The sequence below is a fragment of the Cuculus canorus genome, chromosome 17 (genome assembly GCF_017976375.1).
Source record: "Cuculus canorus isolate bCucCan1 chromosome 17, bCucCan1.pri, whole genome shotgun sequence".
Taxonomy (NCBI): domain Eukaryota; kingdom Metazoa; phylum Chordata; class Aves; order Cuculiformes; family Cuculidae; genus Cuculus; species Cuculus canorus.
In genome coordinates, this window is record NC_071417.1 from 12,795,344 (window position 1) to 12,821,171 (window position 25,828).

The 25,828-nt window shown below is 42.0% G+C and overlaps 1 long non-coding RNA gene across 1 annotated transcript in view; it reads left to right on the forward strand.

Moving 5' to 3' along the window:
- The first annotated feature begins 286 nt into the window (after nucleotides 1–286).
- The window catches only part of LOC128853933 (uncharacterized), a 70,737-nt gene continuing 45,195 nt past the window's right edge, over nucleotides 287–25,828 (forward strand). Inside the window, exon 1 of the long non-coding RNA XR_008452770.1 lies at nucleotides 287–405. This is a non-coding gene — a long non-coding RNA (uncharacterized LOC128853933). The remainder of the gene's footprint in view (nucleotides 406–25,828) is intronic.

Consider the following 25,828-nt stretch of genomic DNA (forward strand, 5'->3'; position numbering starts at 1 on the left):
TTCATCGGGAATTGTCGGTGTTCAGGAAAAACAAGTTTCAGGCTACAGTGAGGATTGGGTTTTTTTAAGCAGGTTTTTTTTTCAGAGAACACCCATTAATGGCTCAACTTTGTCAACAATATGGTTAGGGAGTACTGTCAGGGCGGTCCCTCAGGTCCAGACCCTTCCAAATAAAACAAGAGAGACCTGTCCTGAAATATTATCTCGCAGTGATAACAGCCTCACACTGGGAGAATTCACCTGCGCTGTTACAGATCTAGGTCAGGTCACTGGCCTGGAGCAAGCAGCGACCGTTTTCCACATGAGTGCCCCAAGTACCTGGATATCTTGGTCTCCTGTTTCATGGAGACACTCACGAAATACATCCTTTGAGAGCTGATGATAAATGAAGAGAGAAAGAGAAAGGTAATTGCAAGTTTTGTGAGATAAGAAAGCTATTTTCTGCCTGGCTATAGCAGGAGATATGCTGACCTGAGGACAGTGTTGAGATGAGACACCAAAGCGAACTAGTGGCTTTGGCCAGAGCTGTTGTGTATGCCTGACACTGTCCTGCACAGGACCTCAAACAGCGAGAGATCCTCTTCTCTGTCCTGGGGAGTGTTTACTGATTACATTTATAATGAGGGAAAATTAATTTGTTGTAACAGGGGAATGAATCTTCCACTACCTCAGCTTGAATTTTTATCAACAGTACAAGGTTTTAGAAGCTGTTAACGTGTGATTTTGAAGACGTTTGTTGTTGAACATGCTGGGAGCACCTTGTCTTTATGCTGAGCCCTTCACTGGCATTATTAAGTGCTATTGTAACAATAATGAAAAGAAGATGATTAAAACCTGCCTAGTGGGGGCTGATGTTACTCTGTAGTGAAATAAGTAAGACAGCATTCTGATCTTCTTGCATTTTCTGCTGGTGTGAGCAGATGTTTAAAAAATATCTCTCTGTTGTAAGGTAAAATGGAATTTTCAGAAAGGGCAAAGTGTGTAATTGCTGTTTTTAGTTCAACCGATGAAATAGCTCACTTTGCACATGGAAGATGCTTTCCAGGGAAATTTTGTCTGTTAACTTTGGTCAAAGCTTCAGATTATTTTTGGCAGCAATTAAAAGCATTCAAGAGATGCCTGTCACTTCAGCTCGTGTAATTCCACAGGGTACTCTATTTGTGTTTTATGAAAGAAATAGAGAACACAGCAATATGCCTTCTGCTTAACTTTAACCATCTCGCATCTTGAGGCAGCAAGCGACAAGCAATTTTTCTTCATTGGAAGCTGTTCTTCCGGATATCACAGCATGGAGTTGCTGATAGGGTGTTCACAAGAAAAATAATATCACCGAGCATTCGCTGGCACCTGCTGCCCAGCAGTCTGAGTGTGCTTTTGAGAAATATTCGTTAGGATGGGTAAAATTTTTCTGAACTGGGTGTACAAATTAGAAAGCTGATCATTGTGCCTCTAATCCTCTAATCACCACTGATTCCAAGTGTCAGCATTTTTGAAGGCTTAATCTGAGGGAACTGGGTCCTGATGTTGAGAGTTCAGTTCCCACTTTCTTCTGATAGGGTTAATTGATCAGAAATTGGAGACTCAGGCCCACAGGTTTCCAAAATTAAGCGAGAAGACACAGCTCCAGAAAATTTATGTCTAGTACTTGCTCAAAGGGAAAACAGATTTGTATAGTACGAAGCTGAGAATAAAATTTGGATCTATTTTATCTGCAGGATCCTCTTCTCATTCAAATATTTATAAAGCTTGTTGAGTGCATCTGTGTGTGGATTATGTGGGAGGAAGTATGCAATGTATGTGTGGTATCTCTATGATAAAATTTAGCTTGCTGAGTGGGTATACTCTAAAAAAACATGAGATCAAGGGTACAGCTCTGTTGAGCTCATCTGATGTATGATGTACTCAGCTTCTAAAGGGATTGTACTGGAACAGCTAACGCTGTGAGCTTCCACCACAATTCTCCCAACCTCTGCATTCTGAATTTTAAGATCTGTGATGTAGTTACGTGCCAACACTCTCTAATTAATATGGTACTAAGCCACCTGAAGGCACAAAAGCAACGGTTCTCCTGCCACACCACAGAGCTCCTTCTGAGCAATCAGCACTAATTGCACACAGCGTCTCCATTACGCTTGCACACACATAGTCCATGTCTACGACTGCAATTCTTATCGGAATTAAGTCACTAAATATAATGCACAGCCATGTTTGCAACCAGACACAACTGTGTTGTTCCCAATTGTGCACTACTGAAAAATACAGGGGGCAGAAATGCAGTGTGAGTTTTAGGAAGGCCTCATCCACACTATGTTAACACATCAACGTGTTTGGCCGGCCACACTGGTAGGCACCCAGGCTGTGTGGCTGCTGTTCAGGTGCCACTGTATGGGTGACGGGTGGTCACAGCAGTAGCAGAAGTTGAGAAGGGAACCTTGTGATGTGAGTAGAGATGGAACATTGATTCAACAGCTTCTTTCCTTACAGTTCAGGGCTTATTTGGGACTATACAACCCGGGCAGTTTATCTGAAAGTTCAGTTAAATCTGTTCTGTGGGGGAATGAGTTGGATGCTGGGATTGTATTTCTACCATCCTTGGAGCCTCTGTTTTTGTGTTCATGGTGCCGGGACTATGGTTCATTATAATTCTTCCTTGCTGTGTTTCCAGGCCCCTTTGTTAATACAGGTGTTTGGCTGTGGAATGCCGTACAACTCCTGTGGGTGGCTGCTGTCAATATTATATTAGGTATATTGCAGCAACTCTAGTCTTAGGCACAGACCAGACCAAGCTTCCCTGAGTGCTGTACAAACAGGTGAAAAAAAAAAACCTCCTTAAATAATTCTTATCTTCAGTTCTTTCCTGTTCTTTGGCTTCATATTGCTGCTGGTCCAGACTGTGGGAAGGATTAAATCCCGAGAGGAAATGGTTCATCTCCGAGCAGGGAAATTCTTTTAAATACAATTACAAGTGGATGCCAGAGTCTAGAACAAGGTTTCCTGCATGGAAAGGTGCTGTGCCAGTTTTTATAAAATATGTAAGTGTAGTTTATGCAGTATTTCTGTTAATCATGCTCTCTTTAAGATATCCATTAAAGCCCATCATGTTAATGTAACTGAAAGATTCTGTGGGAATTGTATTGGATTTTTTTTTTCACATTAGATGAATGTTACAGCCTTCAAATGGGATTTCTAGGCATATTTGTTGTTCACAGAATTATATAACTTAAACTTTTTTTCCTTTTGCCCCCTGTCTACTCCGTCCTCCTCAGCCTATGTTTAATTATCCTTTTCCTTTTGATTTCTGGGGTCATTACCATGATGCTCTGTTGGGCTTGCCACAGGACATTTGTTGTTTGTTTGTCGGTTTGTGCCTCTCTGAATTAATCTGTTAATTAATTAAGGTACTGAGACTGCAAAGTGTAATTCCCTGGGTAACAGCTCAGCCCTATGGTGAGGAAAAGGCCAGCTCCTTACTCCTGTTGGTGTCTGGGGAGAGGTGAAATGGGATGAAGATTGTTAAGGACTGAGCTTTACTCAGCCAGTTTGGAGCACTGTGCCCAGGCCTTGTGTGGTGCCTTTGCTGTGTAGAAATGAAACTGCGAGTACTACCTGGAATGGCTTTTGAAGACACAACTAGCCACTGTTTTTCCCCTCTGCTCCCAGCTGACCAATGGGGGCCCATGTCCTTTCGTATAAACTGCACCCTTTGTGGAACCGAGGGCACCTTGGTAAATGCTGTTGTGTAGTGGATGCCTCAGTGCAGGTTATATTCAAGATCAGTAAAGCCTTGCAGTTCTTACACAGGATGCCTAAGTGAGATAATTCTTTTTTTACTCATGGGTTTTCAGCTTCCCCCCATTTCTGTTGCTGTGTTGTGGTTTTTGTCTTTCCCCAGACTTCAGCTTTTGCTGGAGTTGTTTCTGTGCAGGGTGATACTACACAAAAGTAAACAGAGCTGGAGCCCTTTAAGGAGTTGGGGTATTATCCAAGTAGCTACTGAATCTGAGAGCCGTGACTCGTATGTGCTGAAGTGCGGAGGGAACAGCTTGTGCTCACGTTCAGAGGAACAGGTGCCGCCGCACAACTGGGGACGCCATGGACGCCGGCACACGGGAACAGCAGCATGTGCAGCATTGGTTTGGTATTGTTCCATAACCTGATCCAGGCAATGGGTTGCAGCATGGGGCTGTGCTTATTAACCGTCCACCTGCTGACACCCTCCCCCGTCCTTTCCTAATTAAACAGTGAGTTCAGGTTTCCCAGTCTGGATCAACAAAATCAGGAGGAGAGATGATAGTTCTGGCTCCCTTCCTGTCCTCCAGACACAGCCTAAAAGGAGCAGAACAGCACTCAGCACAAACTCTGGCCCACAATAAGAGAAGTGCCTGAAGTAGGACTGTATCAAATCAAACAGTTGAAGGAATCTGCTGTTGAGTTTGCAGGTCGATGTGCTTTGTTTTCTCTAAAAAAGCTCCAGTCCTTGTGTTCATGGTTATTTTTGCGTAACAGCTGTGTTTCCGGCAAGCAGCTGGGGGAGCTGCCTGACTCAGCACATCTCCCGCCTTAACTGTTGAAAAGTGCACTCAAGCAAGACCAGGAATGCTGTGGGCAAAACAGTTGATCCCCTCTACTACCTCCTGCAACCAGTGAATGGAGGGATGCTTGTTCACATGGATGGGGTGTTTAGATTCAAGTGACATGGATCGTTTGCTCTGGGGAGTGCGACCACAAAGGAGGAACAGACACATGGTCTTTATTTCAGAAATATATTGTGTGCCTAAGTTGTTAATATCTGTAAAAGCGCTCAGTCATGAACAAAGCATCTGATACAAGGCTGGGGGATCATAGGGAATGAGGACCTCTTTCAGTAGAAGCAGAGAGCATTCAAGGTTTGCCAGATCAGCCCCACAGAGCAAACTGAGCCATTTTTACACTCCAGTCCCATGACAATATGTGATGTCTCATTAGTATCTTGAGTCACTTTTTCCAGACAGGTTCATCACATCCTTTGCACGGGGTAGCATTTGACCTCTCCACATGTGTTACTGATTTGTGGGATGTTTACACGCTGCAGAGTTGGGGGACCTTTAGAGGGTGGATGAGAATGGCTGAGAGGATGCTAGGAAGATACTTTTGTCTAGTGGTTTCAGTCACGAAACAAGAATAGGAAGATTGTATTACCAGATCTGCTTTTGACCTTGGACAAGTAAACTTTCTCTGCCTCCTCTGTTTTCTGCCCCTGTCTGCATTGTCTGTTTTGGCTGTAATCCTTTGCTATATATATGTGTGGTCCCTCTTCATGGGATTGCACAGTGCCTAACAGTCAAAAGCTGAGTTGGCGGAGAGCTTTTCAGTACTATCACACTGCAAATAGGTAACAAAAACAATGTAAAAATTAACCTGTTTTATAAAATACAGTGGGACTTGCATGAGCAGCAAAGTACCAGTTAGAGTGAGGAGGAATTAAATGTCTCATGTAATTTGAGCACACTATAATAAGCAAACTAAAATTCAAGTTGCAGTGAGGTTGCTGGTGGCAGCAGGAAAGGAACTTTCCTTGTAAGCATGAGAATTTAACCGTAACACAGGGTAACAGTTTTATCATTTGCCTGGTTAGGAGAAAAAGGTTCTTTAAATGATTGGATTTTCTGGCAGCAGTTTCATTTGGAATTGAGTCTCATGGCAGATCTGTAGTTTGTAGTTGATGGAGAAGAGTGAGAAAACTCATCTCTCCCGACAGGACACAAGCCTCCTTGACTTATGTGGCTGTGTTTGCCTTTAGGTATCCTGCCTGTCATAGAGGCAAGGTGTACTTCCCATTCCAGGCAGAACGGACCAAATTATGAATCTGGCAGAGAAGGAGCATTGTGTTTCTAATGCAAGCACTGATGCTGGTATGGTGTCTTCCCTTGCCTTGCCTCAGAGCTTGCAGAAGAGCTGTAAGGGCTGGCTGCCCAGTTTGTGAATAGGCTTACAGGTGTTCAAGGCAGCCAGCGGTTAACCCTGGGCTTGGGAAATGCTGCATCCTCACCAGAAGTGTCCAAGAACATGCCTTGTTTTACAGAGTCCATCTTGACATCTCTGTTCACTGGGCACTTGAAGACAGCTCATACTACTTTGATCCTCACAGCCCTGCTGCTATACCAAGTCAAGAAGCGGTGATGGTGCAGCACTCTCTCAGAAAGCTTCAGCACAGCTTCCTATCCCACAGATAACACAGCAGAGGTGGCCTTCCTTAATTCCAGGCTGTCTGTCTGATCCAATTAGGATTTCATAGCAAGAAGAGCTAATGTTTGTTTACTTCTCTGCCTGATTGTAACTAATGCATCTTTCTAAGTCAGGAGCAGGAAGAAAAAACAAAAAAAGAAGTTGAGGGTTCAGTGTGATTCACTTCAACCAGCTTCAGAATAACATTTCCTTCCAAGGGCAGCAGTGACTCCTTACACACTTGATTGCTCCATTTCCTTCCAATCCCCTCAGCAAACTTTTTTTAACGCCAACTCATACAGAGCTCACAGGAGCGCAGGAAGCTTTTTGCTGTGTAAGAAGGACTTGAGCTCTTTCACATGCTTTTGTGTCATGTGTGAAATTAGATGCATGTGTCGCCTCACTACAATATCTGTTGATCCTTTGTTTAAAAACAGATAATTTAAAAACAAAACTGCAGTAGTCAATCTATGTGTGTGTGTATGCTTATCTGTATATATATTTATATATATGTGGAGAGTGAGAGCACTTTGTCATGATTTGAGTTGACTCAGTGGGATTTGCAACCAATATTACTTCTCATAGTGCTGCTGAGACAGAGATTTTAACATATGAATAAATAAACAACGTGATCTGGTGCACATAGAGCTCCTGAACCCTATCCCATGGATATATGAATAGTATCATTAAGAATAAAGGTTTCCAAAGGTCCTCCCAGTATATCCGCTCCAGTCCTCTGCTGTCACAGGCAACTACATCTCGTATGTTTATTCATATGGGGATCATAGCTCTCATCTGAAATCTAAATACTTTCTTTTGCCTTTATTTTGTAAGGAAGAATAAAGGGCCTCTTCTCTGACCTCATGTGCACACAGAATTGAGAAAACGCTGGTAGGTGGCTTGTGGGATCTTAAAAAGCATCATCAGTGCTACATCATTTCATCGCTTGTTCTCCACCTCGATAAGATAACTATTCTGAACAGTGGGCCATCCCTCTTTAAGGCTAGTCCTGTTTATTGAAGGAGTAGAAACTTATTTAATCTAGGATTTGATTTTACATGTAGTGAATGTTGCAGATTTTCTGCTGATAATGCTAATATTTTGGAGGTCAGAGATCTCTAGATTAACCATTTAGATGTAGAATGCTTAAAAATAATTTTAATTAAGTGAAATCGTGAATCTAGCAGATGAACTGCTGTACTGAAAGAGTCTAATCACCTCCACAGTTGAGACGGGCATTTAGGAAATCAACCTGGTAAGTTTACTATCCATCTTGCACTCGAGTCTTCCAGGAATGACTGGTCTGTGGGTGCATTAGAGCAATTTAGGTGCAGAGCCCAAACCAGTTTGTCTGGATTGAGCAGAAAGAGGTAGAGGGAAGGAGCCGAGTTGTGTGTGAGAGAATGGTAGTTGTAAGTCAGCAAGGTGGTTTAATGGTGTGGCTCTTGTGTTCTTCTTTCCCAATGACAGCAGTATGTCAGACACTTGGCTCCTAGTCAAGGAAGGTATCTTCCTTCCCCTGCTAAGGGAGAGGAAACTTACTTTAGATTTTATATGTGTTTGCATGTGTATGTGTCTCTGCGCGTCACTGGGCGTGTTGTTGAAGCATCCTGCATATAGGATTTCTGAAACCTGTGTGTTCTTAAATCTTCTCTTAAACTCTGTCAATGTGAAATTTAAGTCCTCCCTCCTTTTCCTGAAGGTCTGGCTACTTCAGACCAAACTGTTCCCAGGATGGGCTTCTCAGCCCATATTCTACATCCTGATCTCTCTAGGACCTACTGTCTCCTTTGTACCTAGATGGAATAATGAAACCTGCCACTCAATTAGTAAAATGCACTTAACCCTTTCCCAGCAGGCTCAGCACTTACGACCGTGTAGCATTTCAGCTACACACTTACAAGCCCTTTTTCCTTTCCCCTTTGTCTCATTTTTCTGCAATCCTTTTCTTATTACATCACTCTCTGTCCTGGGATTATTTAACCGCAGGGACAGCGTTTCCACCTGTCTGTCAATGCAAGAGCTCTCCAGCCTTTTAATGCAAGGCAGTCATCCATAAAAGAAAAGAAGGTAGACAGGGTACAAGGATTGACACCGGTGGAAACAAAGGCAGGTGATGGGTGCTGAAACTGTGTGCCTGCTGTGTGAGCTACCTTGCTCGCCTGCCTTGAGTGCAGTGGCTTCCACAACATCTTTGTCCTCTGACAGCCTTGCCCTGCACTACACAATAAATAATGGCTCGGAGCAATGTGACCTGTGGCAAGCAGTAAGTGATGACATTGTCAGCCATACACAACTGTTGAAAGAACCAGACTGTAATCATCACGCTGTACCCAGGCAAAGACATTTGGCAAATGAGATTCCATTTTCACATTGGTCTGTGCCGAGCATGTAAATTCCAGTGGGACAGCCAGCATTAGGGATGTGTAATTGATTGTCTGAATTATAATAAACAGGCTGTGACAGGTGATCATCCATCATCTTCCCGTGGTGTATTCCAGCACCATTGTGAGAGAGGGAGGGAGAGGGAGCTGGAACACGAATGAGGGAAATGGAAAGTCAGATCTGTACAGAAACAGAGAAGAGGGGGGAATAGAAAAAAGGATCATGGTGGAAGGGAGAGGAAACTGCAGCCATGAGGAGGAAAACAAGGATGGAAAAGACTAATTAATTTCTGTGATTAGTTAGAGATGTTATTGAATGGAAAAGTCCCTTCTGCTGTTACTGCTGCTGAGAGCAGGAGGATTTGCTGCAGTGGCTGGTGTTTGGAGCAAGGCGTGCTGAGAAATAAATACACTGAAGAAGAAAGTGTAAAGGAGGAGCTGGGATCAGAGCAGAGCCAATTACAGAGAAACATATATGTGTGTGGGAGAGAAAGAATGAGGACTCCCAGCCAGCTTCCTTCTTCAGGCTTAGACACTGGATGGTCAAGAATAGTGTCAGGTTTTTATGATCACACTAAAGAGAATTATTTCCCTGGTGCCTTAGCACTGTAAAAGCCTGTGGTTTGCAGTGACGTCATTTCAGAATCAAAGTGATCTGGATGACAGTGCTTCCCTAAGAAAGGAGGACAGAAGTCTAGAGTAGCTCAACTCTTGTTTCTCACAGCAGCCTGTCCGGAAAGGAAATTGTGGGTCTTGGAGAGGAGTGTGAAGATTTGTTGAAAAAAAATGTGAGGAAATATTGTCCCTGGATGGATTGGACAGTAATAATTTCCTGAATCTTTACAAGCATACCTCAAGCAAATTGGAGTGTGAAGCTTCCTCACCCTCTGTGCTGAGATGGTCAGGCAACTCTGGAAATGATCTAGCCTTTTAATCTACCCAAGTTCCTCTACTTTCCTTGCTCTCTAGGCAGTATGTGTGATCGGACTCGGGTTTTTTTTCCAAATTTGTGAAATTTTTAATCTCTCAGACTTGATCCTGGACAGTTTTATGCCATTATTTGACAATCAACCAAACTGTAATTGTCATGGAATTATTTGTGTTTGCTGTTTGATCATATGCGTGGACGTTTCCCCTGCAGGCTTTTGCCCATACATTTGAAATTCGCTCTCTGCAAACATGACAGTCACCAAAATTTCTGGTGTAAATGCTTATGTAAAATGGATGTGACACAATTAGTGTAAGTTCACCTAAGTCATGTAGAAGAATGAAGTGAACATGGTGAAAATTCTTAAAATTATTGTGAAATTTATGAGTAAATAGTGGGGTTGCTCAGCCTGGAGAATAGAAGGCTCCAGGGAGACCTTAGAGCAGCTTCCAGTACTGAAAGGGGCTGCAGAAAAGTCGGGGAGGGAGTTCTTACAAGGGCATGGAGTGATAAGAAGAGGGGAAATGCTTTAAATTGGAAGGGGGAAGATTTAGATTAGGCATGAGGAAGAAATTCTTCACAGTGAGGGTGGGGAGGCCCTGGCCCAGGGTGCCCAGAGCAGTGGTGGCTGCCCCATCCCTGAGGGTGTTCAAGGCCAAGTTGGATGGGGTTTGGAGCAATTTGATCCAGTGGGAGGTGTCCCTGCCCATGGGAGGGGAGTGGAACTGGGTGATATTTGAGGGCCATTCCAGTCCAACCATTCCATGATTCTATGATAAAGATCTTTGAAATTGGAAAAAAATTTAATTCGATCAAATAGCCATTGAAACATGTTTCTTACTGTGGCTTAAGCTTTAAGATTCATCTTTGTTCCAAAAGGTAAAAGTAATTCCATCCTTTTTGTGTAATGACTGGCTTCAGTGACACAGCTCTTGTTGAGACTTCTCTGCTCAGATGTCAAATTTTGTTCCTGTCTCACCAAAATCCTGAGATCAGTGAAGCAGCAGCCATTTGTTCCTTGAATTCTTTAGCAAGAATCTGATTTAGGCATCCAAGTTGTCTGTGTGAACAGATGTGGCGGAGGGCAGGCCCAGTGTAAACCACTGGTTTCTGAAACTGGGAACACGTCCTTTCCTGAGAACGAGAAATGAGGGTGGGAATGGAAAAGCTTTGTAGCGAAGCAGGATATGTTCTGGGCAGAGGCTTTCTGGATGCAGGACAGAATATTTACCTTCTCACCATTTTCTTTTCTGATGGTTATTTTATGACTCAAGGAAAACATGGGAAGGGGCGCAGTTGGAAACAAACTGGGAAATCTCTGAGGAGGGTTTATCTATTAAGGGAAATGGGAGAGGGTCAGGCTGGGAAGCTGAGTGCTGCTCTGCCGGGTGTTGGACTGTAAGTAACTGCTGCTGGCACAGCGGGGGTTTGTTTTGGCCCAGACCTGCCCTGGGAACAGCAGAGAAGCTAACGCTCTTGGAATTCTCTCCTTTTACGATTCACTCAGCAACTTGGCTTCAAAAGAGTATTTAAAAAAAAAAAGAAAGAAAGGCAGGAAATTTATCCAAATACTGAAGCCAAGGGTTGTATGTGAAACTGTGAGAGGGAGATTAAAGACCTGAGAACTCTGATCTCCCTGAGTAGGAAATTTAAAGGGGGCTATGAGGGAAGGCTCTTGTACAACCCGGGGGAGATGCACAGCTGGGGACAGTGGCTTCTATTCTGAAGAGTTTATTCAGCCCCGGGTGAAAAATGTCCTTGTGATCTCTGGAAAGGGAGGAACCTGCTTCCCAAGCGAGCACACGGAATTTGCACTGTCTGTGGCAGTGAGAGGAAAGGCCTGAAAGGCTGTGGGGAAGGAAGCAGCCAAAGCTTTTTTGATCCGTTTGTTTCTGATCATGCAGATTGTTGTTGTTTCCTTTAGTGCTGCTGCTCTTTCCCCAGGGCTGCCCTCTTGCTTCCCTTTCCAGAGCCTCTGGTGTCCTTGGTCTTAATGTTCATTTGACATGTGGGAGATGAACCACAACGTACTGAGATAGCGGTGAATCCAGCAACAGGGTGAACAAAGCACAATTAAGCTGGAAATAACCCAGTGCATAATGATGAAAACTGGTTTAGGTGAAAACATCACATCCAGGATTTTTTAAATGACTGCAAAGCTCCGCCATCAGTTCACAAGGGTCACAGCTTAGTCCATGTGAAAGGAATGTACAATACAATTTTCAGTATGGGTAGTATATGTTACATTATGTATTTTTAGCCGGGAGGATGAATTATGTCTCTTAAATACCTGTTTCAGCACATAACCAACTGGAGCCTCCAGGTTATGTACAAACCAAGTTGGATAGACTCTGTTACTGGTGTAATGGTTTGTGAAAGGGCAACATAACAGCTGCCATTGAAGAACATTGATATATAATCAGTACTATTTGCAACTCCAGACTTTCTGGCAAATAGGGTCTTTCCCTCTTTTTCCTTTCCTTTGTTCCACACCCAATCATCTGTTAAGCTGGACATGGCAATATTTTTCTCCTTTTTTTTTTTTTTATGTAAACAGAACTGAACTCAGAGTAGAAATTCTCTGCAGCTCTAAGATATCCCATTTTTCATTTGACCTTTATAAAAAGTCAATTTGTTCTTTGTTTCTTTAACATGAAATCTAAAATGCCCTCCAGTCACTTTCTCGCAGTATTCATTTTTGACCATAAGGAAAGCAATTCTGCATTTGCTCTTTTCAGGAACTACTAGTGCTCGGGAGACAGGGGATTCATTCCCGCTTTTTGTTTGTACTGGAGACTTCAGGCTGCAAAGATCTGGTGTCACCACCATAAAGTCACTAACTTTGTAGTTAACTCTGTATTGCAAATTGTCAATGCAAGCTCGATTTGAGGGAGAATGGGATAACTGTGGATAAACAGGGAATGAAGACCCAGAGCTCCAATTTTGCATCTGTTGCTGACAAACACATGCAAAATCAGTCAGGCAAACTATGTAGGCCAGAAGTGGAAGATCTGTTACGGTGAGTCATGTTTTGGAGATCCCCCACCAAGGCACAGTGAGCCTGAATTTGTAGAAAAGGGAAACACCAATGTTTCCAGATGGTGATCACAGAGCTATTGTGGATCTGCAGACTCCTTTAGGAGGATTGCATATGGAATGGCCTCCAAATTCCTTTGCTTATGTCTCACAAAAAATCACGGAGGTTTTTTTCATAGCATTTTGGGTGGTCTGGCTCTAAAGGTTCAGTGAGAGATTCATACCTAGCCATCTTTGTGTTTTAACAACCTCTACCTAAGTAAATCTCATTAACTCCTTTGGCAGCTCCTCATTACCTTCTGAAGTCATGTGATACGAAAAACCCCTTTTAAAGAGTGCTGCCCCACTGGGTCCCTCTGGGTAAGTGTTTCTGCACCATGAGGGCACCTCCCTGCTGATACCCAGACTTGAAGGCACACGTCCCTTGCCCTGTTCCTTGTACCACGCCCAGAGTGTGTATTCTTCGACAGGAGCACGCATGCCTTATCATGCCACTCGTTGCTTAAGAATTCACATGAAACTTGGTATTTCCAAAGAAGATGCTTCAGTTTATAAATGTTGGAGAAGAATTGCATTATCAGGCACCCAGTTTATTGCTGAATTGAATTTAAATACAATGACTTCAGTAGTACGTGGCAATGAGTTGAAAACCACATCACGGTGTGGTTGGTCATACCAGTGACGTTTCTTTTCTGGCTGAACCAGTGTTTGCAACTTACTTGCTTCTTCAGTGTTTTAGAAGGACTGGAAGGTTAGCAGAACTACATGAATTGACCTTTGTCTTGCACAGATATTTTTCACATAACCATGATTTAATCAAGGATTACGTTTTGGGAAATTAAAATATATAGTAACCCCTGATTGTCTAGTGATCTAAAAATAAAGTTAACACAAAAAATCAACCACACAGGATAATTTTTGTATCTCTTCTTTTCAAACTTTGTAATCTGTGATAATAAAAATTCTGTTTATGAGGTATTTTATGTATTTTGTGACAGTATAATGTTTTTAAATTAAGACCTCAAAGTGCTTTATGAAAGCAGATTTGTTAAGTCTTCTAAGACTGTGGAAGAAAATGAGTGTTATTGCACTGGAAGTCTGCAATATAGTAGGAAGGTGAAAAAAAACTAGGCCTCTAGATTCTGTGAATCTTTTACTTTAACCACAAGACCTTCCTTTTGCATCTGTGACTCAAAAAAAAGAACTGATTTTTCTTCATTGTAATGAGATGGAGTATTTAGAATATGGAAACAATCTATGGCCTCTGAAACTGTACAGATGTCACTGCATTTTATAATCACTTTGGGCTTTGTGGTTAACTGGAGATAGAATTCAAACCATCCTGTTGCAAAAGCAAAGGCTCTTAACATTTAAGCTAAAAAAAGGGATCTGCAGTGGTTCTTTGCTATAAAGGGCTTATGATGTTCACATGTGATAAGATACAATTCCGGCCACTTAAAATGGTAGTATGCCATTTGTGTGTGCATATCAAGGGTGCAACAATAAGAGTTCCTGAGCAGTTTTTAGTAGCTCTCGATGCCTGAGTTAGTAATCAGTCAATTTGTTTAATGCAGCTTTGTGTGCAGAGTGATGTGGCTCCGTGTTGTATAATTTATTTCCCTAATGCAAAAGACTCATTGTCCTGGTTTGCCAACAAAACCTCATAAATGTGTCTCTGTTGCTCAAGCAACAATTCTGCTTTGGGAGATGGAGCCCATCTTCCTAGCCTTATCCCTATGGAAACTTCTGCTGAATTACCTACCCACAGATGTGCCATTCCAATGCCCTGGCTATCCCAGCATAGCTCACCACGTGGATATGCTTACTCCGATGAAAAATATTCACACAGGGAGTTATATTATTGCAGCAGTAAGTCTCTGTCATAGATTTTCTTGAGAATACAAGGTCTTTATGTGTTGAGAGCTTCAAGAAAGAAGCAGTGGTGGCCAGTGAAAGGAAGTAAGAAATGAAAATTCGGTTACTCTAAGGAAAGTTGGACCTTGCCTAAACTAAAGAGTACCTAGAGTTTTGCCTCCCCATATTAAGTCAACCAAATATGTGTGTCATTTTGGCTATGTTGTGTCTGCTCCCCACCCCAAGTATCTTATTTGGATGATTTTTGAGGATTTTATCCATTTGCCTGGATTTCGAGCAGCCCAGAAGCCCTATCAAAACAGTGGGTACTGCTGCAAGCAAGCTACAGAGGAGATCTGACACATAGCAGACGCATTTAACTCACTGTGTACGTGTTACAGAGCACACAAGCATGTTATTTTCACTCAGGATTTCCCCAAAGTAAATACAGCTTCTTACTTTCTTTGGAACTCAGGTGAACTTTGCTGATGCCCAGAGACTGCAGCCACAGCTAAAACCAAGTGGTGGCGTTCATAGGTGGAAAAAGCAGCAGTCCTGAGTTTCTCAATCATTATGTGAGCAGGAAGTTTTGTTTAGCTATAACCAGTGGTGAAAAGGAAGGGTTTTGTCATTGCTTTGTTTCTCCTTTCTCAAGAATTGTTCCTTTCCCTGGACTTGTCACTAGTGGGCCAGCTTGTTTACAGCATCCGTATCCAGCCCTTAAGGATTAAAGCAATAGACCTTTAAACTTAACTTTAATGCAAGAGTCGCTGCTTGCACTTTGGACCTGTGTAACTAAAGGAAGAAAAAAAGAAAACAGTCTTCTGGCAGTTTTCCCTATTCTGTGTTTTAAGTAGCAACTGTTTTTCAAACTGTTCCTGGAGTCTGGAATAGGGTAAACTTTTAGAGAGTTGGGTTAGTGTACAGAACACAGGTGAGGTGGCCAGGGTTGAATGAAAAATAAGATTTATTGTCTGTTTTTCCAGTTTACGATGCTGTCATTTTATATGCGTGCTTTATAAAATGCCACTCTATTTATTGTTAGCTGTTGTATGTGAGTGCTACCCATTTATACGGCTCAACAAGAGCCTGCTGCAGTTCTTAAAATAGCCAGACATAGTCTTGCTCCAGAGATTTCAGTATTTCTAACTACAAAATAAGTTTTAATTACTTCCCGTGTCTCTATTGTGGCTTCTTAGTCATTTTAGTCTGTCTCTGTTCCTTCTCCGTGGAAAGGTTCCAGACAGTAAAACCAGAGCAGCTCAGGAAAGACTGGGTATAATTTTGCTTTACAACCTGTAATGTTTTACTGCTGGACTTGTATGGGGGAGTTAAAAGGGAAAATCCTCCATGTAGAAACCTTCAGGTGAGAACTGGTGAAGAGAAGGAAGACATCACATTATGCTTTTTTTTTTGCACATACCTTACTGTGTGAAGAATATTACAAATAAAATAGCATCTTACAAATAAAATATACTGATGCAAGCAATGCATCAGCAAAACCACTTCCATCTGAGATCGTTGTATGGAGCCACTAGTTCCTCCGGCTTCAATCGGAAATCAGCCATTCCCCAACAGATCTTCTCTGGGGAGAGAAACGTTCCAGTCTGCATCAGTTCTCATTGTCTTTTGAAACAAGCTCAGCGTCAATGTACTTGAGTTCAAGTATTACTCAAACTGCCTGATTTTAAAGGCAGTTCGGTCATTGTAGAGTCTCCTCCAAACCTGAAGTACCTTCTCTTTCTAATCATTTGTAGAAGTGTACCACCTTCTAATAGAAAGAGTTCTCATATACACTTGTAGTGAAGAATGGGGATAGCTAACCAGCAAGGAGAAAGAAGTGGACCTCTGTTCATGGAGGGCAAACAGTTTTATTGTCTATTACCAAGCTGCATTGACATAATCTTCCAAACAACAGCTTTCTGGTTTTAACAGCTATAATCATCACCAGGAAAAGACGTGAAGAAGAGAGGATCACTGCACCCTCTTGAAGCTATTTCTTTTCTTTTCCAAGCAGTCATAGAAAATTGAGATTATTCACATTCTGGAAGAAAAATATTTCTCTTTTGCCCATCTCTTTTCAGTAAGAGGAGACATGAACTCATTCACACTCCTCTGTATCTGTGACAACAGTGAGGTTCCATAACCTTCACAGAAACCCCCATGTTTCTTCTCTAAATAAGATTAGGACATGACTACAAAACTTCATTGTGATCTCAGAGGCTCTTCATTAAGAGGTTATTGGATATTAATTTCCTATTGATACTGACAAATATTTTATAAGCAAGTTTCTTTGCTGCCTGAAGTTAAATCACTGGTGTATTTGCAGAGGACACTATTAGAGCTAATGCCAGTACTACAGAAAATATTCTGGTATTGTGTTACAGTAAAGAGATGTAATGTGAGGACATTTACGCTCATGAATTGTCATCTGTAATCAGGCAAAGCAGAGATGGACAACACGGTGGCAGGTTGCAAAGTGCCAAGGAAGTGATGGCTAGCTGGAACCTTTCTCTCAATACAAAATGGGCAGACAAGTCCAAGTCACATAGACCACATGCCAGGTAATTGCAGATTGTGGGCAAATCCTTAGAGGGAAAATAGTTTTGTTTAAAGAAAGGTGTTGGTAATAAGCAGAATTGGGTTTTGATGGGGTTCATACAGACAGAACAGAAATCAACTGTGAGTCTAATTGGCATATGCAAGGTGGAATGAGAAGCGGAGGGCACAGAGCAGCAGTGGCTGTCTTGAGCTGAGAGGCTCAGCAAGCAGAGCTTATGCAGCCGGCCTCCATTAAGATCCTATGCATAATAGATGAGGTTCGGAAACCAAGGGGAATGTCCAATAAAAAGGGAAGAACCCTCCAAACTATGCTTCAGCAAGTGATGGGTATGCTGTCCCAGAAGGGGCCCGTCTGGAGAGCACTTTGAGTAAGTAATGGTTGGCTTTGGCAGCAAAGGTGATAGAGCACTAATGCACGCCGAGCCGAGTGCTGGCCTCCCTTCCACTGCACTCCAATGCTCTGCTGTTCGAGGATCACTGCGGAGAAACGCGGCTTTTTTTATTTCTTCAAGATTGCTGTTGTTTTTATTTTATTTTGAGCAGATTGCAGGAGGTAATCCTTAAATTTTCTCTGAGGTTCGGAATATTGACATCCTTCTGATGACTTAGTTAAACCCTTAACTCTTTAAATGTTAAACCTTAATTACAGTGGTACGGGTCTAAAAAAATGAGGTGTATCTTTCAATAATTCTGAGCTTTAGAAGAATCCACATTAAGAGATTTGATTCAAACCATCGAAGTGCTAGAACAGAGAGGCTAGCCTGCAAATGTGGTTTTGGACTGAGCTTGAGATGCCGTGCCTTGATCCTCACATATTTGTCTGTCTTTTGAGCTGAAGTTATGGGCCAGACCTACTGTCCATCACAGCAGTCCTGTTTCCCATTTCTGATTCGTGGGGCCTATAGCATTATAGAATGTTCCAGTTACATTTTGTACTTGCATCAGAAAAAATCCTTACACCGAGCATTTCTACAGTAGAATTATTAACTGAAATCTCTTCCTCATTAGACCCAGTCATGTGAGAAAGAAGCTCCGCCATGCAGTGATTGGAATGATTGAATAAATGATGCTTGGAACCGAGAAGGTATTTCTCAGCTGTCCACTTTTTATCTTCTCTGTGGACTTCATGCTATACAGCAACATAGAGCTGAGACCGGCCTCCTGGGTCTTCACAGGAGCTGTGGTGTGTGACCTTTTCCATCGCAGAGGAAAGGGAGGATCAATCAGTTCATACTTGTCCAATTCATTTGCAGCAAGTTACAGAATTCTGGAGAATAAAAAGCCTACATCCCAGACATCACAAAGTTTCCAAGTATCTTGCACTTTGGCAGGCATCTGAAGGAACAGGGATCAAAGGTGCAGTACCATAAACAGCTTTGGCTCTTCTGAAATCAAACTCAGCAAAGTATAATGGTGAATTCACTTTTGGGGCCTGAGAGCTGCCAATTCCTTCTTCTTTTCCAGTAAGGCCTCCTGCCTCTTGCATGGGATTCAGTTTGATGAGTAAGATTTATGGAGAACTTCCTGGTCTTGAACTGACAGAGCGTGCACTAGGGAGAGACAAATGAGATGATACCTGAATGTTCCGATTATTAGTGGAGATTTGTAGTTCAGTAACTTGAGGGAGACTGCAACAAGTGTTAGTCCTTTTTCTGAAGCAAAAGCTGAAATAGAATTCTTTATCCAATTATAAAAGAGACATGATATCCCATATATTGTCTTTGAGTAGAGGAAAGGCTGATGTAAAGAGGGAAGGAATAAGTTTTTCTTCAATTCATGGTGGGCAGACAAGAAAAAGCAGTCTGCAATTGGGCAAGGAAGCCTGAGGCAAGCTTTTAGCAAACTTTTGCTTATGATAATGGTAGTAAAGCACTGAAACAGATTTCTTTGGGAAGTTGAAGGAGATTGGAAGAAGCTATATAAGCATAAATTGGTCTTGCAAGCAGGGAGGACTAGATGGCAAGGCTCTTCCAGAATATGATTCCACATTTTATACTAGGTTGTAACTTTGGACGAAGTCCTGGATTTGTGGTGCATAGTTTACTCTGCCCCATTTCTATCCATCTACCATAGACAGAGTGGGAGAAGGCCAGGAAAGTTTCTTCTTGTGCATCTTTCTTTCTTATTCTTGTGTATCTGTGGTTTTAGACACAAACAGGGAGTTCTCCCTCCAACCTGGAATCCAAAGCACAACTTGGGGAGATTAAGACACTGAAATTCAGAGAGGGCTGTTTCTAAACTACTCAGATTACACATTTGGCTGGTTCCCATATTGTCACATGCTTCTATACAGATCCTTTGAAGCCAAAGTAAATGCTGAACGAGTCTTTCTCAGCCTTCATGCCAATGAGAGTCTGGCAGCAAAGAACCATCCATTGAAATGTGATTGCCAATATGTGCCAGGTAGTTCAAGTTGCACACTATGCAGCACTTGTCAAGGGAAGTTAATACCTAAAACAGTGGTGGACTTAATTTTACTTCCTTTTAGGTGCAATTAATGTCTAAATACTTGATTGTTAGTGTCATAGACGATAGGTTCTGAAGAATAGATGACCTATGGGTTATGTTCGGCCCATAAAAATGGCCTATTTGCATCCCAGTGAGGTCCCACGTGGCAGTGGTTCACCTGGGAGGTAGGTTAATATGTTTTTTGGCCCCAAGGGGGCTTCATTTAATATACAAAAGGAAAAGCTCTTTAGTTTTTCATTGTTGCGGTTCTGTCTCTAATGACTTTCTCAGCTGTGCTGTGCACTTTGGCAGAGATCACATTACTCCGCCTTCACAAGAGCCACTGCAGTCAGTGGACACTGCCTGGCAAGTGACATCGATGCTAGGGAAGATAGGAACATTCCCAAACCAGACTTTTACTGCATGCATGTCTCTCTTATAAAGTTCAACCCAGGGATTGACAATAGAGACCATTCACAGAACAGTCTTGAGTGTATGTAGAAGTTGACTGAACAAAGATGTCTTCAGATTATCACCGAGAGACCTGTAGGCAACCTGTGTGCTCTTCAAGCCTGAAATATTTTCTAGACATTCCCAGAAAAGCATCCTGAGGGAAGCTGACTTCTGGTGGTGTCTGTTAAGGAGCTGAAAAAGACTACTTTAACTTTAAAAGACTATTTAAAATAATTTATTTTTGATTTTAAGTCTCTGCAATCTTTCAATGCTGCTTCATGCCGTGCTTAAAAACATGTTTGTATCAGGCTGGGATTTTGCTTTGCTCTGAATGGAACACATTAGTTCTATTTGTCATGATCATAACATTTATCTCTAGACATCTTTTTATGGCGCTCAGATTTTGTAGCTACTGGAAGCTTTTCTGTTATTATTGATTATTGTAGCTGACAGTGACCCCTCCTTCAATGTGACATAATCATTTCTACTTTTGTCTTCTCTGCATACTACCATGTGGAAACAGACCACCTAGGAGGAACAGATGTGAGTGTGACAAGATGAGAAGGTGTTAATTGATTCTATGCACCAGGTTGTCTGTACATTTTGCCATAGTCACCTAGAGAACATTGTAACAGGTTTGTGTTCAGCTCTGTTGCTCCAAAGTCTTTTATTTGCATGTTGCTCATCCTATTTTTCAATAGAAGGTGACCTACTGTGAGCTGGAAGGTCAGTTCTTCCTGCACAGTCATGTCAGATGGTACCCAGACTCCAATGCAGTCATCCCTGGAGGAGTGGGTTGCACTGTTGGAACTGGCAATCCTATGGAGGATCACGAAGAACAGCAGAAATAAAACCAGACTCTTCTAAAACAGATCTGGGGAGAGTACAGGATCCTTTGATCACTCCAGACATGATTTTGCAGAAAACCCAGTGTTGAGCTTGTTTTGAAAGCAGAGATACTTGTCAGCAATTATTGCTGAGCTAGGGAGAGCACAGTTAAGACAGATAAACTTGTCAGCTGTGTCAACTGTGATGATGGAAGAGCAGAAGGGCCAGCTGTGAGGTTGAAAAAGACCTTTGTATTTCAGATGCAGATAATGAGGTTGTTCTTGCATAATGCTGCAAAATGGCTGAGAGTATTCTCGGTTTTATACGCACTAATTCCACAATCGTTACAGAAAAAAGAGCTGTCTTGTCACCAGGAATCATATATGCTCTTGGCAACAGTTTTGATTAACTGATCTCCTCCTTCTACACACTATTGCTTTGCTCATCATCCATCTTTCATACTTATGTCTTTATACTGTACTTGCTGCTGATTTTCTCCGAAGCACCTCCATAGCCTTGGCTGATAACTGTGTCAACTGCACCCTTGTGTTCTTGTCTGATGGTTTCAGGTTCTCTCTGTGACATCAAATTTGAGATTGGCAATGAACACATTCAAATGTTGACTGTGTTGGGCTGCTGACTTTAGCTGTCTACATCACTGGTGAGAACCCCTGAAGAGGGACTTGGAAAGCCCACGTAGACTAAACCATTCAAACTTGCAACCTGCATAAACACAATGTTTAAAAGCATAAAAAAATCCTTTAAATGCTACCATTACTTTTATATAAAAGTAATAGTAAACACATTTTGGTTTTGTAGGACCTAAACAAAACATTATCTTCTGCTCTGATGCCTGAGAGCCAGCAGAGGGTGTGAAAGGTAACCACTAAACCACCCTGGGCAATGCTGGACTGAGACACCCAGGAAAAAGCTTGTGCAAAAAATAAATTGCATCTCATGTTCCTTTCAAGTCCCATTAGGAATGAAGACTAAATAATCGGTCTGCCAAACCAAAAAATATGATAGTGATAACAAAAAAACATTTTAATTCCATGCTTCTAAGTGGTTATTAGCAACAATAACATTCAACAAAATTAAACCATAAAAAAGTGCTCAGGAGTATCGTGTTCGTAGTCAGCACACAGAACCTGATGGGACTTCTGATATGTTCTCTCTGTTAGCAATGTGAGTGTGAAGGAAGTGAAAATTCTCTGTGTTGCCCTTGGCTCATTCAGCTGTTGGTTGTGTTTATTTCTATAATATTACCCTCTCTCTCTCCTACTCTCAATAACTTACAGGTTTCAAACACTGTTTTGCTCAGCCACAGTGGAGGATGTTTAATGCATCTTCATTAATATACACGAAATGCTGTTACTGTTTTCTGCTTAGGAGGTAACTGTGGCTGTTCCATCCCAGGTCTCAGCTGTGGGTGGGAGAGGGAAAGAGACAGAGAGAAAGGGGGAAAAGACTCCTGTCAGGCAGGCTGGGAGGGGGACCTTTTCCCAAATTGTTAAATTTTAAGGCCCATCAGCCAGCTTTTAACCAGCTTGATGTTGGAATGTATGTCATGTTATGACTTCTTCCTCAGAATTTCATATTATAGAAAATCAAATGTCATCTATAGACGTGAAACTGGAGGAGTGGCCCTTTTTTTCCCCCCTCTCTGTTTGCACAACACTGATCGCACTAATATAGAAATCAGTGAGGTTCCTATGTATCAGTATATTAAGAATTGTAGTAAAGGAATAAAAGAATTAATATCACATGTACATGTATTTTTAATCAATTTTGAAAGTAATTACGGTTCATCGTCTGCTTGGCCTTCTCTAGACAATTCCTTGTGTTAATAAATGGAAAGATTTTAGCTATCAAAATAAATTCTAGTGTTTTCACTTCTCAAAACAGGAAGGTGAGTCCAACAGCAAGTTCACTTTGAAATTATAGTGATGTGATAAGGATAAACTATCTGATGAAAATAAAACATCCATTTCAGTGGTGCAGGGTCAGGAACATGGACTTCTGCTGGAAAAGATAGTGCTCTTTTTCATTTGCTCCAGTCAGATCTTGTGCAGATCTTCCTCCTTGAAGTGTATGCACTGTAGTCTGTGTACCAGTTCTAGCTTAAGAAAGATTTGTACAAAGTAGGGGAAACTCATACCAGCATCAGCTCAAAGGATGAACTGTCTGGAGGTTTGATAATGAGGACAAATCAAAAGGTTTTTTTTTTTTATGTACAGCTTGGAAGAGAAATGTAAGAGAGAAATGGTCTGATACTGGAGTGTTTCAGAAAGTCACAGATGCTGTGAAGTTGCAAAAAAATAGCCAGAACTTACAGCATTAAACCCCAAGGAAAAACTTGGGAAATCCCATTAAAGACGATACAAAGGAGTGTAATTTCTGGAGGTAAAATGAGATGATGTTTATTCCTGATGATGAGTCAGGGTAAAGAGGAGTGCAGTTCTAAGAAATATGATAGAAGTGCAGTCGCTGACTAAGACTGAGTAACGTTCTTAGAATACATTAATTGCTGCACTAATCAGGATTAGGGTCTTGATGGTCTCTTCACTCTCTGATTTTTGTAATTGTATGGAATTGTTCACTCTTTCAGTACATGACAGCTAATAATGTTTTGTATTCCCGTAGCCCCTTTCAGCAAATGTTTTAAAATAGCTTTAATTAAGACTTATAATTCCCCTTTGTGATCAAGTGCTCTGCTTCTTAAACACAAACTGGTAAAGTGAGATGGGTCTGAAAAGCAGCTCCGTGTAGATGGGCCTTTGCAAGGGCTATGTGTGACCTGGAGTTTCTGCTGCCGGAAGAGAATATAAACCCCCTCATCTCTGTAAGTAAGTAGCTCAGCCTGTGCTGTATATATGAACTGTCCACCGAGAGCTGCCAGCAGATCAAGAATTATCCAGTGAATAGAGTTGTAAAATATTCTGATAAACGTATGTTCGAGAGTTTGACACACAATATGTGAAGAAAGTGAAATGTATTGGAAACTTCTGCTGAGATGCAGTGGATATTTGTTCAACTGTAGTTGACACAGAAGACTTTTTGCCAGATGACACCTTGTAAGCATCACTTGGTCCTCACTTTCTATACACCAGGCAGTATCCCGAGTGGTGTAGTGCGGAGCGCTATGGATTGAAACAGAGGTAGAGAATATCAGAATCGGAATCAATGTTTGAAAGGAATCAAAGGATCTTTTGTCTACTTTGACACTTGATACTCTGCAGCAAAGATTTCCACTTCAAATGAATAAAACTGCCCTAGGCCTTGTTTCTTACTCCAGATATCCAGGGAGTAAATCTCCCCAATTGTTGCACACTCCATCAATATATTCTATCTGGAGGAATGTGCAGCAGAATGGATATAATGTGAAAAACCTACAAGACTGGAAATAAAAACTAAACAACTCTCTGATCTGCACGCATAATCCCATGGTGCAGCTGACCCAGAATTGTAATGCAAATATTGTAGTTCAATCAGGCTATTTTAAGACAGGATAGGAATGAGGCTTCTACTTTCCCCAGAAGGAATGTACATCATTGCCTCTTCTTTAATTTCCTTTTGATTAAAAAAATATTAGACTGTCTGAAGAGTATGTGCTATCTTTTCTGTGTGTTGAGGGAGAGAGGAGAATCAAAAGGAATGAGAAATACAGGTGAACTTGTCAATTCAGGTTCACTGGGAGAAGCTTAGATCTTTTTGCTAGATGCTTTTGATAGGGTTTAGTTGCTGTGATTAGGAAATTCTTTCAAAAATTGTGAAGTCCACAGGAGCTCCAGATAAGGCACTGGAGGGAGCGAGGGGATACGAGTTCAGTTTCTGTGTAATTCTTCCCTCACCAGTTGGTGGAGGTTTATTTACAGAGCCATTAGTTCAACAGTTTGTGAGATGCAAGGGTTTGATACCTGAAGTACGCTGAAGCTGAGCTTTAGTGTTACCCCATTTGTTGCAGCCAAGCAAAATACCTGGTGGCAAAACCTTTATTTTAGAACTTTGTTTGGGTTTTTTTTTGAGGTTTGGAAAATATTTGCAGAATGAAAAAAGGTCACAGAAAACTTCCAAATGGTTTACTGTGTTTTTATTATTTAACTGATTGTGATGGCAGTTTTCCATGTATCCTTTGTCTACCTTGGAGCCAAGTGGGTTAGTTTGTTGTGGTTGTCGTGTGACTTCTGACTGGCTGCCAGAGCCTTTGAGTGGCTGAGGGCTAAACATACCCAGTCCCAAGACATTTAGTAGAAAAAAATTTTACTGCTTTTCACATTCTCTAAAAAGTGTTTGGCGAATGTCAGTTGCAGAAAGCATCTAAGGAGAGTGGCTTTTCCTGACAGCGTCATGGAGACACCAGAAAACAGAATAATATGTCATCTAAAATACAGATTAGGCAGACAATGGATTGGGAGTAGCCCCGAAGTAAAGAACGTGGGGTCCTGGTGGATGAGAAGCTCAACATGAGCTGGTGATGTGCACTTGCAGCCCAGAAGGCCAACCATATCCTGGGCGGTATCATAAGAAGAATTGTCAGCAGGTCAATGGAGGGGGTTCTGCCCCTCTGCTCTGATCTGGGGAGACCCCACCTGGAATACTGTGCCCAGCTCTGAAGCCCTCAGGACACGAAGGACACAGACCTGTTGGAGTGAGTCCAGAGGAGGCCACAGAGATGATCCAAGAGTAGAGCACCTAACAAATGAGGACAGGCTGAGAGAGTTGGGGTTGTTCAGCCTGGAGAAGAGAAGGCTGTGGGGAGACCTTACAGCAATCTTCCAGTACTGAAAGGGGCTTCAGGAAAGCTGGGGAGGGGCTCTTGATCAGGGAGTGCAGGGACAGGACGAGGGGGAATGGCTTTAAATCAGAAGGGGGAAGATTTAGATTAGACATTAGGAAGAAACTTTTTACAATGCAGGTGGCGAGGCTCTGGCCCAGGTTGCCCAGAGCAGTGGTGGCTGCCGAGCTGCTGCAATGGTGCCGTAGAAGAAGTGTTTGGCTAAACAATTTACATAAATTTAAGTGGTACCATCCTGAGAGAAGTGGTGCTGGTAGTTCAAAAAAAATGGCCACAAAACTATGCCTGTGTGCTTCTGGTTGTCTGTTTTATGGTTTTGTTAAGACCCTGTCTTTG